Here is an 18979-nt window from a genome sequence, read left to right as displayed (position 1 = left end):
CTTTGCTCTACACACTTAACTGGCGCAGTCAAAAAGTTATTTTTTCTGAACAAAAATTCCAAAAAGTACCTACTATCGATATCCACAAGGATATTCAACCAAAATTTTATTGAATCATTATTGATGAACATTCCACATTACTTTCGCTGGACACGGTGGTGAAGTAAAACAAAAAAAAAATAAAGAACTAAAAATTAAAAGTAATTAATTAAATTGCATAACTGTGAAAAAAAACTTACGCTAAAAATTGAGAAGTGAAAATATATACTATACTGTTAAAATTCAACCAAGCAGAAGAATTCTGACGTAGTCGCTACAAAACATCTTTAATCCATAAAACAACAAAAAAAAATACTAAAATGGAAGCACATAAAATAGAGCAAGCATCCACATCGGCAGTGTCAACAGAAGCATCAATATCAGCTGCAGCAAATCAAACTCCATCTGCTGCAACACGTCACTTGCTACCTAACAATTCAACTTATCAATTACCACTATCGGAAGCACTGAAAGAAGCAGCGAGAATCCAGGAGTTCCGAGTAGATAACACATACCACGTCACATCATTCATTAATGAAGTCGAAGTTTTCATCGACTTGTTTACTGGTACCAATATGGAGGAGTATTTCTATAAGCGGCACGTCCAAAAAAAAATTCAAAGAGAAGCAGCTTACACAATTAGAGCCGTCGACAATCCAAGCTGGACAGAAGTAAAACAAGAAATCCTGAGGAATTTTGGAGTTCGCGAATCGTATCATCAAATGTACCACAAGTCGCTGAACGTAAGAAATTATAATGTAAGCCAATCATTTTATTATCTTAAAAATATATTAGATAAGTTAAACAATAAATACTATCAAGACCCGGGAAAACCAAAAGAGTTTTCTCCGGCAATAAACGAGGCAATGATATTAAAAACATTTTTGAGCAGCATGCCAGTGCATCTAGCCAGCATAACAATAGGTAAAAATATAATTAAATGGTTAATCGATACCGGTTCTACGACAACCCTGATCGACGAACACTCATTAAAAGAATATAAAAGGACTAAATTAGTAAAACCTAACATATATAGTACACTATCAGGACAGACAAAAGTAGACTTTGAAATTGTAACAGAAGTACCTCAAGAATTCAATGACCTGAATAAAATGGCTTGGAAAGTAACCTCATTCAGAAATAAAAACTTCAACGGACTAATTGGCCAAAATATACTAAAAGCATTAAATGCAAATTTTTATCTTGAAGAAGATTTTCTTGAAATTAATAAGAATAAAATAAAATTCATAAATACGAAAATCCCTACACTGGAACCCTCAACCTTAAATTTGGGAAACGTATCAAAACCCTGTAGAGATGATATGAATGAGGAGGAAAAAACATATATAGATTTGATTTTACGAAAATATTCCAATATGTTATATTATAGAAAAGGAGAAAAGTTAACCCACACACATAATATAAAATACCAGATAATAACAAATACGAATAAATGGAGGACAATAAGCTTTTTTTTATTGACCGTTTAAATGTTTTAAAAGAAAAACCATGAATTTAATTATTTTATATATTATTTAATATTGTTTGATTTATTGCGCTTGCGGTTACCGTGACATTCAATTGCGACTTTCATTATACGAATAACCGAAATTAACAGCTTAACAAGTTGATTAACCTACAGCCTTTCTTTTACCTCAAGTACGGTTTTAAAGATCAGCTGAGATAGTGGTACTTGTTCTAATTCTCTGCATTTACATTAATGTACGTATGTATGCTTGCCTATGCAAGCATGATAAGAGTGCGTTATAAAAGTCACTCAAATAGACAAAACCGGTTTGGCGATGGCCGGCGCTCAGACTTAAAGCAGGCATACGTCTAGTTTTAAACAATGTTGTAGTGTTGTTGTACACAATTAAGTGCTAAGAATGTTGGTACTTAACAAAATATGTATAAAAGTTGCAGGGATGATTTCTACTACTAAATTCGCTTATGAGCTATGTATCTATTTCTAAACATACTCCGCCCGTTGAAAGGTTTAGGCTTTCAAGATATTATCATCAATTGGTAGGAGACACAGCTTTGAAACAGCTCGCTTGTATACGCAATTTGGTGTCTTTAAAACTGCGACTCGCACCACCTGATCCTTTCCGGAAATGGTTTCTATGACTCTAGCTAAAGGCCTCTTTAGCTCTTTGTTCTCGTCCTTTATCAAAACCACGTCCCCGAGCTTGAGATTCGACGAAGATGAGTGCCATTTATGGCGTTGTTGCAGAAGAGTTAGATATTCTGCTTGTCATTTTTTCCAGAATTGTTGTTGCAGGTAGCACACTCGCTGCCATCTGCTAAGATGATTAATATTGATAGGAGTGATGTCAGGTTCAACCACGGATGTGAAGGGTGCGCCAATGAGAAAGTGCGCTGGGGTTAGCACTTCGAGATCGTCAGGACTCTCTGTAATGGGACATAAAGGTCGTGAATTTATAATCGCGGATATTTGGCACACAAGTGTGCGAAACTCATCAAAGCTTAATTTAGAAAGGCCCACAACTCTATAAAAATGATATTTGGCCATTTTGACTGCAGCCTCCCATAAACCGCCAAAGTGGGGAGAACGAGGGGGTATCAACTTTCATTCAATTTGATCGCTCGCCCACTGCTCGTGAATCATTTTCAAATGCCCTTGGCTCGAAAATAGGTTTTTCAGTTCCGATAGCTCATTTTTGGCTCCAACAAAATTGGTGGCATTGTCCGACCATATAGTTTGCGGTCTGCCACGCGTACAGATAAATCTCTTAAAGGCTGCGAGGAATGAAGAGGTTGCCAAATCCTTTACCAGCTCCAAATGAACAGCCTTGGTGGCGAAGCAAATAAAGATGCAAATGTAGCATTTAATTGGAGCTCTATTGCGTACGTCCGATTTGTAGAAAAATGGCCCACAAAAGTCCACTCCGGTAGTTAGGAATGCTCGATTGCATTTAACCCTTTCCGATGATAAATTTCCCATTAAATGTTCCATAAGCTTAGGCTTAACATGAAAACAACGAACGCATTTGTTAATAATTCGACTTACGGTTTTACGCCCGCCAATAGGCCAATACTGTAGACGAATAGATGCTAATAGCGATTGAGGTCCAGCGTGTAAAAGTTTCCTATGAAAACTGCTGAACGAGCGAACGAATTTCAGATGAAGACTTTATCGCCTCTTTGGATTCGAGTGCTTTGTATTCATCTCGAAGATGCGCCTTTTGAATCATTCGTATAAGTATAAAGGTTCCTTCCTGTAATTCCCTTACTTTGAGTGGTCCAGAAAATCTCATTCCAGCTCTTCTGGAAAACCGATAAATATATGCATATATTCTCTGTAATTGTTCAAATGAGTTAACAAATTTGCAACTTAAAGACATGTCTATAGTAGAAATAAACACAAATGCACGCTTCCGACCCTCGGGCAAGTCCTTTGTTGGTAGGAGAGGACATTTAGGCCAGTTAGACTGATCGACACCCAGATAAGGGGGACCGTATTTCCATAAATCCATGGTTAATAGTTCCTTGGGGCTAACTCCTCTTGAAAGAACGTCCGCTGGACTGGAATCTGTTGAAACATGGCTCCAAACCATACCTGCTGTGAGAGTTTGAATGTTGTTAATGCGATTTGCGACAAAAATGTTGAAATTAGCTGGTTCACTACGCAGCCACGACAGCACTGTTTTGGAATCAGACCAGCAATATACTACCTTTGCTTTGAAATGCGTTGAATTGATTACCTTTGCGATTAATTCAGCTAACAGTAATGCACCACATAGCTCAAGCCTCGGTATCGTTAGAGGTTTTAGTGGAGCTACGCGAGATTTGGAACAGAGAAGATTGATTCGGATGTGTCCGCCTCTTTCAGCGCGTATGTATATGCAGGCCCCATAAGCAGCCTCACTTGCATCACAAAATCCATGTAGTTGTACTTCAGCTTCTGGCATCAGCAAGTATCGGTCAAAACTAAAACAAGTAATTAGTTTGTATTGATTGCATTCTGTTTGAATTGCTTGAGGTGGGCTTTCGTCCCAATGTAGCTTCTCTTTCCACAAATGCTGCAAGAATATTTTGGCTTTGGCCACCACAGGTCCGATCAAATCAAGGGGGTCGTAAGGCCTGGCTATAGCCGAAAGGATTGTGCGTTAAGTTACCTTAGCCGGTTTTCCGAAGAGTGAAAAGGAAAATATGAATGCGTCCAACTTTGGGTCCCAAACCAATCCAAGTGTCTTTGTTATGCTTGTACCGTCGTCGAAGGTTAAGAAGTCCTGTTTGTCATTATCCTCAATATCCACCAAGACTCGATCATCATTCGAACACCATTTCCTCAAGTGAAAGTTTCCGAGAGATAAACACTTTTTAGTCTCGTTTAATATCACCTTTGCTTCGCCCAATGAACCTGCACCGGTAATCATGTCATCCACATAAAATCCATGGTGTATCGTTTCGGCTCCAACGGGATAAACATGAGCTTCAGCGCGGCCAAGCTGCTGCATTGAACGAATGGCTAGAAAAGAAGCTGGCTTCGTTCCATAGGTGACGGTATCTAACTTAAAAATGCGAAAATCTTCATTGGGTTTGTCCCTACATATTATACACTGCAGGAAGTTGTCTGGATCAGACATCCTTACACAGCGATACATTTTACAAATGTCTGCAGTAAGAGCAATTTTGAAGGTGCGAAATCGAAGCCAAATATCAAAAAGTGGAGGTTGAATGGTTGGCCCTTTCATCAGAATCGACTTCAACGAAAGTCCATTGCTGGTTGGCGCAGAGCCATCAAAAACCACACGCAGTTTTGTTTTTGTGCTATCAGCTTTTAAAACACAGTGATGTGGCATAAAATTCATTGGAATTTGCTTTGGCATAGTGTCAACGACTGATATATGGTTCAAATCAAAAAACTCGTTAATGAATGACGAGTATTGTTGGTTTAGTTCAGCATTGCGCTGAAATTTCCGCTCTAAAGCCTTGAATCGATTGACAGCCTGTTACGACTCTCCTAGTTCGCAAGAAGGTTATTTTGTTGGTAATCGAACCGAAAACTCACCAGATTCCAATCACTTATGGGTTGTTATAAAATGCTCTTCGCACAAATCCTCCTCTATTGTAGTTTTTGTTGTGGAGCCAATATAGTTCTCTATTTCCCAAAAGCGCTGAACTAGGTTATGTAAGTCGTCATCTGAGTCATTTGCTAGAGCCATGTCGATGGCTGCTAAGCAAGATAGCTTCGAAATGTTGTATGTTGTTGCGCCTGATACAACCCACCCTAGCTTTGTTTTTTGTAGAAGTGGTAAATTTTCAGCCAGGCGTATCTGGCCAACGCAGAGCAGATCAAAGAATAAACTAGCTCCAATGAGCATATCAACGCGCTGCGGTTCGAAAAAGTGTGGGTCTGCTAAGCGTATGTTTTGTGGTATATTCCAATTAATACCCTTTAAAGAACGAGATGGTTGAACATCGGTGATGGTGGGGATGATAACCGCAGACAATTTGGCAATGTAATCGTCAATGCGCGAATGCAGGTCGAAATTAACGATATGATGGGCAACGAAATCATTTTGGCCTATACCAAAAATGAACTGTGAAGATTTGACCTTCTTTAATTGTAGTTGATTAGCGAGCCGATTGGTTATAAAGTTTAATTGTGACGCAGAATCTAGCTGAGCCCTGCAAGGAATGAGGGAGCCAGATCGATTTTTTACATAAATTATGGCGGTTGCTAAGAGAACGAAATCTTTTTCAGCAACGCTAGCCTGAACTTCAGATGCGACGAGTGCAGAAGCTGAAGGACCGAAAGATGAAGAAGAAAACGAGTACGGGTTGAACGAATTAGACGTGGTTGGTTGTGACAGCTGCGGCGGCTTATCAGAAGCCACTGGTTGTGAAGTTGTCGGAAAGGAATTTGTGTCTTGATGAAGCAGACTGTGATGCTTCGACGTGCAATGACTACCGTGTCCGGACTTGCAGTCTTTAAGTGAATGCCCAACTCGAAGGCAATTCAAGCATAGGCTTAACCGTTTTGCTTCTTTATAGCGCATTGTGGGAGAAAGGCCCAGAAACTGCTTGCATCTTGCGATTTTGTGTTTGTATATTATGTATATGTATTATATATATTGCGGTGATAAATTTAATTTCTATTAGTAAGAAAAATACTTATTTGTACAGTGTACGATGTTAAAAGCAAAAAATTAAAAATTTATTCTGTCGAGATTCGAACCTGAGACCTGTGGTATCATCTTGCTTTCCAAGCGCTTACCACCAACACCACCATTGACACTTAGGTTGCGCTGACTTAAGTATGGTTTGGTTATGCATGTACATAAGAAACATACGATGGTTCTAATAATTTTGTTTAAGTATAGAAATATGCTTTTGTAGAACAATTGCTTTCGCAAATATACAGACAAATGTGCAAACGACATAATATATGTATGTATGATTGTTTCGCATTTTGCTTCTACGCCGGTCAAATTTCTATACAAAAATCGGCTGAAATGTGTGAGAAAATAAAAAATGGACAACTAGGGCAAATAATTTTTAAAAAATTTATTGAAAATTAAATGTAAATGAAAATACATGTAAATTTACTTAAATTTATTGCAATTTATTGAAATTTCGTTTCGCATTTTTCGGCACTTTCAAATTAATTAATATAAGTAAAATTCACGACTTAACCCGCACACGTCTTATTCGCGCAAAATTTCCAACTTTATGAAAATTGGCGCAATTATTGACACTTCAATTTTATGTAAAGTTTAAAACATGTTTACATATGAATATACATATAATATATTTGATTTTGGCGCAATTATTGACACTTGTCTTAATATACAAAATTGGGCCAAAACGAAACAATGAAATACATACATAATTACTTTTGCATGTCAATATGGAAATGCCGACGGCAAAACGCAAAGGCATATATTGCACATATGTATATACATACATACAAGCGATTTCTTGGTTGAAAGCAAAAATTGAAGCATGAGAAATTGAAATGCCGACGGCAAAACGAAATTGCTTACATTCGTACATTGCGTATGAATCATGAAAATATCATCATAATGTTTAGGCAAATCTTTTATATGCTTAAAATGAGTTATTATAAAATAAGATAACATATTCAATTAAAAATAAATTCTGTTGGGATTCGAACCTACGCACCTCCTACGTGCTCGTCGTAACTTTTGAAGCGCTTACCACCTAGACCACCATTGACACTTCAATTGCGTTGTCCTAATTATGGTTTGGTTATGCATGAAAGAAATATACAATGGATCGCCGATTGTTACCTCTTTCCATGCTGCTGCTGCGCATATGTATGTTTGTGTGCTTGTTCATTATTGAAGTTATACTACTTTTTCTTTCCTTTGTCTTTCATTTCTGCGAATTCTCAACTATTTTATGTGACCTTTTGTTGAAATACCCTGCGTTGGCCGTTGAAAAATTAAGGCTATACTTTACAGGATTATTTCTGTATGTAGTTAGTCTTCATTTACATTTTTTGGAAATCGACCCGCGATGACGAGGTATATCGTTTTATCTGACAGCGTGAGGTTTAAGTAGTTCATTTCTAATTTTGTCTTGTGGCATATTAGAAATGATGTTTCTTCGAAAATCGTTCGCTTACAACGGATAAAACGACTTCTGAGTGGTGATTTTAATGAATAAATTCCTTTTGGTTGAAATGCTCTGCGTTGGCCGTTGAAAAGTTAAGACTATACTTCTCAGGATCATTCATTTCTTCAAAGAAATTAATGACCTTTAGAAATATGCATATTTGCAATATTTCGTTGTCATTTCCATATTCGTAGCAATGGAATTTCTATGGCATAAGTAAAGTAATGGCCGCCGATTGTCACCCCTTGCCGCTGTAGCAGCTTCGCCTACAAACATGTGTAAATATGTATGTATGTATACGTATGATCGTGAATACATATCGACGCAGATTTTTGCGAGAAGCACCAGAAAGTTGTGCAATTTATGATTTTTAGCTTTTGCCATCGTCGCGAAAAGACGACTTGTTGGCAAAGGCATTCTCGGGGAGATAATAAATTTATAAAATGTGAATTTAAGTTTTCTAGTTTTCTTTCATACAAAATGATATGCATTTCTTAGAATATCACTAAGAAGTATAACTTCATCCGCGCGTAGGGACTCCACGCACCTTTTTTTTTTGATGCATTCGGAACACTTACGTTCTGTATGTCTTGTTAGCTTGACAGTCATTCATAGAAAGAACGAATGACAGGCAAAAACGATCAACATTCGATGTCAATATTTTTATTAATTGTAAACATCCGCCAGTTGTTTCTGTTTATTAGTAAAAGGCATTTGACAGGACTGCCAATCTTGCGGCAAACCATTATTTCAAGAGAATTTGTATAGGGGGGATGTATCATTTTTTTTTTTTTGCAAAATGTGCAATGATACACACATTAAATTTCTTATGTGCACCCTCCAAACAGACCCTAATCACCCCTGAAAATTTCATTGAAATCGGGCAAGCCGTCTAGGAGGAGTATTCCAACAGGAAGTTTTGCCACTTAATTTTATATATATAAATAATACATTAAAGATGATCTTTTATGTTTTCTTTTAATACTTCAATATACTTTTTATGAATAATTGGAGACATGACTATATTAATAATTTTTTAGTATGAAATTACTCCGTGCCATAAATTTGGCAAACGCGACTGAATATCGAAGAAAATTAGTGGAAAATGTATTATGAGGCATTAATTTTGAGAAGCAGTTAGTAATATTGAAGTGTTTGATTTTTTTATAACAACCTTTGGGAGAACTTCAGTCCTATACAAAAACCCAAAATGAAAAGCCTGTATTTTATAGTTTATATTATCAATTGAAAGAAGTTTTTCCTGTATTAGCTTTTCAAAAAAGTATTTTAAATTAAAGAGAACAGCACCTTCCAAAACATCATGCATTACATCAACGTTATTGTTTTCTATGCTGTGGTAAAAAGTTAATTGATTAACTGCCGATAATTCCTATACACCTTTCGAAGCTTCCAGCTCAGAATTATCAGCATGTATACCTACAGAAAGCATTTTATCATATTCATTCTTTTTCCTTAAAAGATGAGGATTTTCCTCCAAGATATGACTAGCTTCCTCACGGCTTGCGGTACAGAATCTGCAGTAATGCTTTGCACGAAACGAAGTGACAAAACCTAGACATGTATTCGCACCTAAATTGTCATGTGCTATAGAAACGATGGTACCTTTTAGATTAATCCCATTAACATTAAGCCCTACGCTTTCAAGATCTAGTAGAACCTTTACAATTGGATGAAGAATATCATTGAAAGTAACATTTTCATTTTTATACTCTCGCAACAATGTTGCTAAGGAGAGTATTATAATTTTGTTCACATAACGGTTGTTTGTAAGTCCTAAAACTAAAAGAGTTAGATATAGGGTTATATATATACCAAAGTGATCAGGGTGACGAGTAGAGTCGAAATCCGGATGTCTGTCTGTCCGTCCGTCCGTCTGTCCGTCCGACCGCGCAAGCTGTAACTTGAGTAAAAATTGAGATATCATCATGAAACTTGGTACACGTATTTCTTGGCTCCATAAGAAGGTTAAGTTCGAAGATGGGCAAAATCGGCCCACTGCCACGCCCACAAAATAGCGGAAATCGAAAACCCATAAAGTGTCATTACTAAGCCATAAATAAAGATATTAAAATGAAATTTGACACAAAGGATCGCATTAGAGAGGGGCATATTTGTACGCAATTTTTTGGAAAAGTGGGCGTGGCCCCGCCCCCTACTAAGTTTTTTGTACATATCTCGGAAACTACTATAGCTATGTCAACCAAACTCTACAGAGTCGTGTACTTCAGGCATTTCCATATACAGTTCAAAAATGGAAGAAATCGGATAATAACCACGCCCACCCCCCATACAAAGGTTATGTTGAAAATCACTAAAAGTGCGTTAACCGACTCACAAAAAACGTCAGAAACACTAAATTTTACGGAAGATATTGCAGAAGGAAGCTGCACCCAGGCGTTTTTTAAAAATTGAAAACGGGCATGGCCTCGCCCACTTATGGACCAAAAACCATATCTCAGGAACTACTGCACCGATTTCAATGAAATTCGGTATATAATATTTTCTTAACACCCTGATGACATGTACGAAATATGGGTGAAATCGGTTTACAACCACGTCTTCTTCCAATATAACGCTATTTTGAATTCCATCTAATGATTTCTCTGTATAATATAAGTATATACATTAGGAACCAATGATGATAGCGGAATAAAACTTTACAAAAATACGGTATTTGAAAAATATGTAAATGACGTAGAATGAAATCTTGATTATCACTTTATCATGCGAGAGTATAAAATGTTCGGTGACACCCGAATTTAGCCCTTCCTTGCTTGTTTTTTAAATATGCGCAACTAAAAAGAGCCAACAAGTGAATATTCTCCAACTTTGAATTGCACTGATACGGTTAATTTCTAATTGTAAAATATAGTGCACCGATTTTATGCAAACCCTTTTTGCTTCCCAGCGGATTAACAATTTCAAAATCATCATAAAAAATTTTAATTTGTAAAGTGTTTGGATTTTGCTGAAAAAAAATGGATGAACTGAAATTCTCTGAACAGCAAAAATTCTCTAACATCTCTAAACTGCACGTGTAATCATTATTAAAATACAAATTCGTAAAGAGCTCATTTTTAAAAAGGTTTCTTAGTGCTTCGATTATCGGAATATATTGAAAGTACGTTTGAACGAAAACTCTAACTAAAGAATTACAATCCCTTCTTTTTTTCATTATCCAGCGACCTCCTTGAAAGCAAGGTATGGGTTGTACAAAATGAGTCGATGTTGAAATTATACCTTCTCTTTTAAATTTACTTGAGTATTTACTTAACTTATTTTTATAAGAAACTTCGAATCTATCGCAATTCATTTGGAAATGTCTCGTTTGTATTTCACTGTGTGCACATTAAATATAGCTCTAACTCTGGCTAAGATTCGTGCGCTTTTTTCTATTCAACTTTTTTAGCTTTGAATCCAGGTATCCTGAATTTTCCGCGGGATTGTAAAAGAGATCCTGTAAAAAAAAAGATTGTAATCGCCGTCCGTATTTATAGTTACTATCGCCCTTTACTTAAAAAAACTCACTTACATTTCCTCCTATCTCGGTTGCGCTGCATTTGTAAACTGGAAAATTGGCGATAATGGCTTTTGCAAGAGCTATTTTTTGTTGCCGAGATGGATAATTACCACAAACTTTGCGCAGAAAGTTTACAGCTTCACGCACCAATATTCGGCGTAAGGCATCACTTAATCTTTTTGTTTGGTTGTATTCCTCCAGTATATGAGCACCATCACCTTCCTTAAGAAAATCCAATAATGCCTATGTAAATACAACAACTCAATATTTGTAAACAGTCAAATCTTTTATACTCGCTGAGCAGAATATGAACATTTATTGAATGCAAATGAACAATGCGACTAATTTACGTGCAAATGCTATGTATGTAGCTGGTAGTTCATATTCTGCACATACGCCCATTTTTTATACTCACTTCATTTCCGATAGCTTCAAAACTAGAGCTTATTGCCTTGTCATTGAAACTATTTTCTGCTTAACTCTGTAACCGGCGAGCCTGCCTTTAGACGGTGTATAATTAATATGTTGCTATGTAGCTCTTATATTTCAAATCTCTGTTCTAACGGTAAATATCAGCTGACAACAACACAATTCTCTTATTGAAACAAATTACAGTAAGCATTCGTCATTTGGTTGCAAATCGTTGAGTGCTAAAGTCAATTTTTTGACAAGGTGTGTAAAATAATTATTTGTGCATCAAGTGGAGTTTTTAAAATAGTATAAAATCGTTAAAATTCATGATTTGCTTGAACAAAAATTTTTTCATACAGGTAAATATATATTGTTTTATGTTTTGTGCTTTGTTGTTAAGTTTTTAGCAAAACTTTGCTTGTAGCCGGTGAGAATTGAACACCGTCTAAAGGCGGATCTGCCGGTTAAAAGCAAATTTTGCATACACGTGGCTCTAGTCCATTTTCTTTATCATTTAATTTTTCTTTAAACATTTTTGGGTTTTAAATATTCTGGGAAACAATTAGCAGTTTGAAAATGTTTTCACAAAGAAAAAATTTTAATTTCTCAAAATTAATGGATGAGGAAATTGAAGAACTCATGGCTGAATCGGTGGATGGCGCAGATTCAGAAGACGATTTCGACGACGATAATGATGATTTGGAAGACCCAGACTTTCAATTACCAAACGTAAACATTGCAACATTTGAAGAAGAGTGGGATAATGCAGAAAACAGCGATTTTGAAAATATCTTTAGAAACTCAGAAGAACATCTGGCAGAGGTGCATAACAATGTGGAGCAGTCTGACGAGTCTTTACCATCAAAACCTGGGAAAACAAAAACAAAAAGGGCACGATCCCCTCTCCCAGAAACTGAAGCTGGTGAAAGTCCAGTAGTAACCAAATCCGGGGGGTTTAGCGGAAATATAAAAGATATTTCCCTTCAAAATCCAGAGTTCAGAAAAATTTTATGGAAAAAAAAATTTCTTGAACTTTAAAAAAATGATGTAGTTTTTCAAGGAGACAAGGAATTGCCGCAACAATTCAAAGAATTAACCACACCATTCCGTTGCTTTAATTGTTTTTTCAACGATGACTTGCAAAATGAAATTGTGTATCAGAGCAATTTGTATGCAAAACAGCAAGATGTTTCTACAAACTTTACTTTGACATCGTGTGATTTAAAAAAATATATCGGAATTTTGATTTATATGTCTGTGTACCGATATCCCAGTGTCGAGAGTTACTGGTCCAAACATTCTTTCGAGCCAGTTAGAAACGCAATGACTTCCAAACAGTTCTTTTCAATCAGAAAATATCTTCACTTCAATGATACCAAAAAAATGAAAAAACCACAGGAAGCAGGATTTGATGAACTGTATAAAATTCGTCCACTTATTGATAGACTCAATATGCAATTTGATTCTGTGCCAAAAACAGCTCGGTTGTGCATTGATGAACAAATGTGTTCAACAAAAATGTTGACAAAATTTCGACAATATATGCCCGCAAAGCCCCATAAATATGGCATGAAACTTTTTGTTCTTTGTGACTCGAATGGCTTTTCGTACAGATTTGAAGTATACAAAGGAGCTGGCGATAATAAAGTAATACCCAATACTCCTGATTTAGGATCAACAGCCAAAGCACAAAAGAGCTGGCGATAATAAAGTAATACCCAATACTCCTGATTTAGGATCAACAGCCAATGTAGTCATAAGGATGTCAAGTACAATTCCAGATTTCAAAAACCACATATTGTACTTTGATAATTTTTATACCTCTCTGCCACTTCTTGTTTATTTACGAAGCAGAGGAATTTATGCATTAGGAACCGTCCGATCTAACAGAATACCCAACTGCAAGCTGATAAAGGAAGTGGAATTAAAAGATAAAGAACGTGGATACTCAGAGGAGTTTGTTGGCCGTGCCTTTGGAGTAGACATATCTTGTGTTCAATGGAAGGATACAAAATATGTACGACTGGTATCCACGTATGCTGGAATTAAGCCATTTAAAACACTAAACAGCAATTCACAACCCTTAAAAATATGCCGTTATGATCGGAAAAATAAGTCCTACGTCGATGTAAACTGTCCTAATATAATTAAAGAATATAACCGCCATATGGGTGGTGTTGATTTGATGGACAGTTTACTTGGTCGCTATCACATCAGAGTTAAGACAAAAAAATGGACTTTGCGTTTATTTTATCACTTAATTGATATGTCGATAGTAAATTCATACCTCCTTTTTCAGCGTATTCATGGAATTAACTGTAAAGATATTTATCATAAAAAATTACCAAATTTTCGTATTGAAGTGGCTAACGCCAAAAGAGCTGTTGGTAGACCTCAGAGCCAAAGTCCACAAATACAAAAATTGAAGAAATCGTATGATCCACCCGATGACATTCGTTTTGATGGAGTTGGACATATGCCTGATGTTTTGAGCCGCAGTGGCAAAAAAGTATGCAAACTTCCGGGATGTAATTCCGAAACACAAATGTATTGTACTAAATGTAAATTAAATCTGTGCCTCTCAAACAATAACAAATGTTTTCAAATTTATCATAAAAACAATAAAAAGAACTGAATAAAATTTCAAATAAAATCATCCTCTAATAAAAGTTTTTTATTACGTTACCAGGCAAGTCCGCCTTTTGGCGGTCAACATATTTTCTCACCTGGAAGGTAAGTTTAAATTTTTTTTTACCTTTTAACATTAACGTACGTTTTATTTAGCCAAAAACTATAAAAAAAAAAATTTTTTTTTATCGAAAAAAAATTGGCCGGTTAGAGGGTTAAGATTGTACATTGTAATTCATATTAGCAGAACTAATTGGGATTTTGTCTTTGCTTACCTTTGTCTAAAATTTCTAGCAAAAAACAGGAGCAACTTCCAAACTGCTTAATTGTAGATACTATTTGGTCTTCCTCTATTGGAACTTTATCCCGGTCCAGAAATTTTATTGTGATATTGTACGCAATGACGAATTTTGAACAACCTGTTGAAATGATAATGCAATAAAGGTTCACAAACTTTAACTAACCCACAAACAAGAAAAAACTTACTGAAATCAAGCACATCTGTCGCTCTGATATCTGTGTTTATACCAATGAGTTTTATCACATTCCCACTTTTCACTTTTACCAACATTTGCGTTTTTATTAATCAATTCCTTTTTATTTAACAATTTTAGTTATTTTGTCTGTTGAAGCACGAAATTTCCCGACTGATTTCAGATGAAAACAAAGCAAGCCATGATGAGCGAAATGAGATGGCACCATGATTGCCATGAAATTTTTCATGTGTAGTAGTTTCAAAATGCAAATAATTTATGCGGGATTTTAATTGTATTTAGATAAATGCATATATTGCGCATAGCCGCAGATTAAGAAAACCACATCACTTCTAATTATTATTGGTGTGTATTTGTTAATATTTAAATTGAAAAATAAATTCTTCTTAAACTATACTATCGTTTTGGATTAAATTTTGCACCTTTTTACAGATGAACATTTATATATTATTAAACAATTTTTTAATACATACAGATGCACATAACAGTATAGATACTATTAATCCGTGGTTCTGAACATATTCTTTATCTTTTATGCTAAATATTTTATTATAAAACTAAACAAATGTCTACTCATAAATGCACAAGTAACATATGTATGTACATTTGCTCCCATGTATGGGAATGTAAATATACCGTAAGTCAATGAAAATATTTCATACTTAAGGTATATCTTGCATTATTTGATGGCAACCATTTCTTTGCGTCCACGAATAACTGTTAATTTCGCTTGTTATATACATACAAATGTACGTACACTTCCGAGCACTTGAATAGGAACAAAAACTGATGTCGGAATAATTGGATTTTTTCATTTTTCAACATGTTTTTTCTCTTTTAAAATGAAATACAATTGTCCTTGGCTGGGTGATAGGCCTCAACATTTTACCATTGTGATTAAACGCTTTTTTGTCTTAGACCCTTCGAAAAATTAACAATTTTTATTTTTCGTATAGAAGAATTGACGAGAACATACAAAGAATAACTTCCTGCCTTACCATTAATTTTGAAATATATTTAAGTAGGCGCTTCTGTCTCTAGACAAATACAAACAACTTAAAAACCCGTCGGTAATCCGTGTCTGTAAAACATCGTGATCCATCATTCAAACATTGTCTCTATCCATGTGCGAGTTAGTGTCAGAGATAAAGAGATCCCCAACTCTCCTGTCACTGGAAATGTGAGAACCGCTCACCTACCGAACTTTGCAAGTTGACTGGATTGTTGAAATTATACCAAAAATATATGTGAACGGAGGGCTTTGTTGCCGCCGCTCAAGATCGCTAATAAAAATTAAAAATTATTAAAATCAAAGAAAGTGTGAAATTTAAATATATTTCATGAAACATTTTGTAATTTGATGCATAATCGAATTAATTATAAGTTTGTCACGAAGTTTGTAACACCCAGAAGGAATCGTCGGAGACCCTATAAAGTATATATATAAATGATCAGTAAGTCGGGCTGAGTCGATTTAGCCATGTCCGTCTGTCTGTCCGTCTGTCTGTCTGTATATATACGAACTAGTCCCTCAGTTTTTAAGATATCGTTTTGAAATTTTGCAAACGTCATTTTCTCTTCAAGAAGCTACTCATTTGTCGGAATGGCCGATATCGGACCTCTATAACATATAGTTCTTGTATGGACTACTTTCACATTTGACAAGATATATTCACGAAATTTGGTATATATTATATTCTAAAGCAACAATGTAATCTTGATCAGATCGGTTAACTATAGCATATAGCTTCCATACAAACTGAACACATAGTTACTAACAGAAATACACCTGTGAAGGTTATTAAGCTTCGGTGCAACCGAAGTTAACGTTTTTTCTTGTTTTCAATTACAAATGATTAAAAGCATTTATTAATTGAGAACTAACAGTCTCAATTCACCTTATTGAGTAGTGAAATATTAAAAGTCAGTTGTATTAATATATCATAAAATCAGAAAAAAGGATTTAAGTAGATTCGCCATATATTAAAAGTCCAATATATAATAATTTGCAATCGTAATAAATGTTTGGTGTTTTAATTAAAAAATTCTTATTTTGTTCGATGTGGCCACAATGGAAAATGTTATAAAAAACGCTTATTTTGAGGCGCTCTCACACTGGAATAAGTTGGGCATCCCATTATCCCTGGTTAGTGTATACTGCCGTTCATACATGAGATGGGATACAGAGAGCGGTTAAGAGCGATTTTGAACATCGCGAGAATTTATTGCCAGATTGGGTAATTAATAAACCATAAGTTTACTCTAGGGAATTTTCGCATTGGTATGAGATGGGTATAGACGTAATCAGCAATTTGTCAATAATTTTTCAAGTTAAAACCAAATTAGTCGACAAAAGAAGGATATAAATTTTAATATGAATATATAATTGTGATACTTTGCAAGAAAAGCAATTCGCATTTATGGCATACATCAAATTGCAAGTAGTGGATTGGTATTATAGTCAATTTTTTTCTAACTTATGGTAACGCCATTTGTAATGAACAGCAATGCTGACTACCAAATAGTGTTAAGCTTATACTTTAAAGTGCAGATCAGCGAGCAAATTAGTAAAATGACTCCACATTTTCTCACGTTGCACTGTTTTGGTGTTACAAATGAGAATGACACCATAAATTGGTGTTAATATTTCTCCCAAAGGTGTAGAATTCACACTTTACTTTTTTGTGGGTACATATATTGTTTTGATAGATTAAATTTCTATTAGTAAGAAATATAATACAAAACAAGTAAGGAAGGGCTAAGTTCGGGTGTCACCGAACATTTTATACTCTCGCATGATAAAGTGATAATCGAGACTTCATTATACGTCATTTACATATTTTTCAAATACCGTATTTGAGTAAAGTTTTATTCCGCTATCATCATTGGTTCCTAATGTATATACTCGTATTATAAAGAGAAGGCATCAGATGGAATTCAAAATAGCGTTATATTGGAAGAAGACGTGGTTGTAAACCGATTTCACCCATATTTCGTACATGTCATCAGGGTGTTAAGAAAATATTATATACCGAATTTCATTGAAATCGGTGCAGTAGTTCCTGAGATATGGTTTTTGGTCCATAAGTGGGCGAGGCCATGCCCGTTTTCAATTTTTAAAAAACGCCTGGGTGCAGCTTCCTTCTGCAATATCTTCCGTAAAATTTAGTGTTTCTGACGTTTTTTGTGAGTCGGTTAACGCACTTTTAGTGATTTTCAACATAACCTTTGTATGGGAGGTGGGCGTGGTTATTATCCGATTTCTTCCATTTTTGAACTGTATATGGAATTGCCTGAAGGAAACGACTCTGTAGAGTTCGGTTGACATAGATATAGTAGTTTCCGAGATATGTACAAAAAACTTAGTAGGGGGCGGGGCCACGCCCACTTTTCCAAAAAAATTGCGTACAAATATGCCCCTCTCTAATGCGATCCTTTGTGTCAAATTTCATTTTAATATCTTTATTTATGGCTTAGTAATGACACTTTATGGGTTTTCGATTTCCGCTATTTTGTGGGCGTGGCAGTGGGCCGATTTTGCTCATCTTCGAACTTAACCTTCTTATGGAGCCAAGAAATACGTGTACCAAGTTTCATGATGATATCTCAATTTTTACTCAAGTTACAGCTTGCACGGACGGACGGACAGACAGACATCCGGATTTCAACTCTACTCGTCACCCTGATCACTTTGGTATACGTAACCCTATATCTGACTCTTTTAGTTTTAGGACTTACAAACAACCATTATGTGAACAAAACTATAATACTCTCCTTAGCAACTTTGTTGCGAGAGTATAAAAATATTTATGGTATATCCAAGTTACAGCTTGCACGGACGGACGGACAGACAGACATCCGGATTTCAACTCTACTCGTCACCCTGATCACTTTGGTGTACGTAACCCTATATCTGACTCTTTTAGTTTTAGGACTTACAAACAACCATTATGTGAACAAAACTATAATACTCTCCTTAGCAACTTTGTTGCGAGAGTATAAAAATATTTATGGTATAGTATATTATGTAAAAATCAAATAACATTATTAAATATGCAAGTCCAAATTGACTGTAAATATTACTATGCATGCATTCATACAAAATTATACTTATAATTATTTTTACAAGCCAATATGGAAATGCCGACGCAAAGAGCGTACATATTTGCATACATTGCGATTGCCTGTTTCAAAGCAAAAATTGAAGCATGAAAATTTCACAATGCTGTGGTTGGGAATATCATAAGGAGCATGCAAA

At 35.5% G+C, this 18979-nt stretch overlaps 1 non-coding gene across 1 annotated transcript; it reads left to right on the top strand.

Annotated features, from left to right (window-relative positions):
* The first annotated feature begins 7476 nt into the window (after positions 1-7476).
* Positions 7477-7683, top strand: LOC126764817 (small nucleolar RNA U3). The gene has a single exon (XR_007668101.1). It is a non-coding gene; the product is annotated as a small nucleolar RNA U3 (small nucleolar RNA).
* Positions 7684-18979: the final 11296 nt, after the last annotated feature.

The sequence above is a fragment of the Bactrocera neohumeralis genome, unplaced genomic scaffold (genome assembly GCF_024586455.1).
Source record: "Bactrocera neohumeralis isolate Rockhampton unplaced genomic scaffold, APGP_CSIRO_Bneo_wtdbg2-racon-allhic-juicebox.fasta_v2 cluster09, whole genome shotgun sequence".
Lineage (NCBI taxonomy): Eukaryota > Metazoa > Arthropoda > Insecta > Diptera > Tephritidae > Bactrocera > Bactrocera neohumeralis.
The sequence above is the reverse complement of the archived record's forward strand: the minus strand, read 5'-3'. Positions and strand labels throughout refer to the sequence as shown.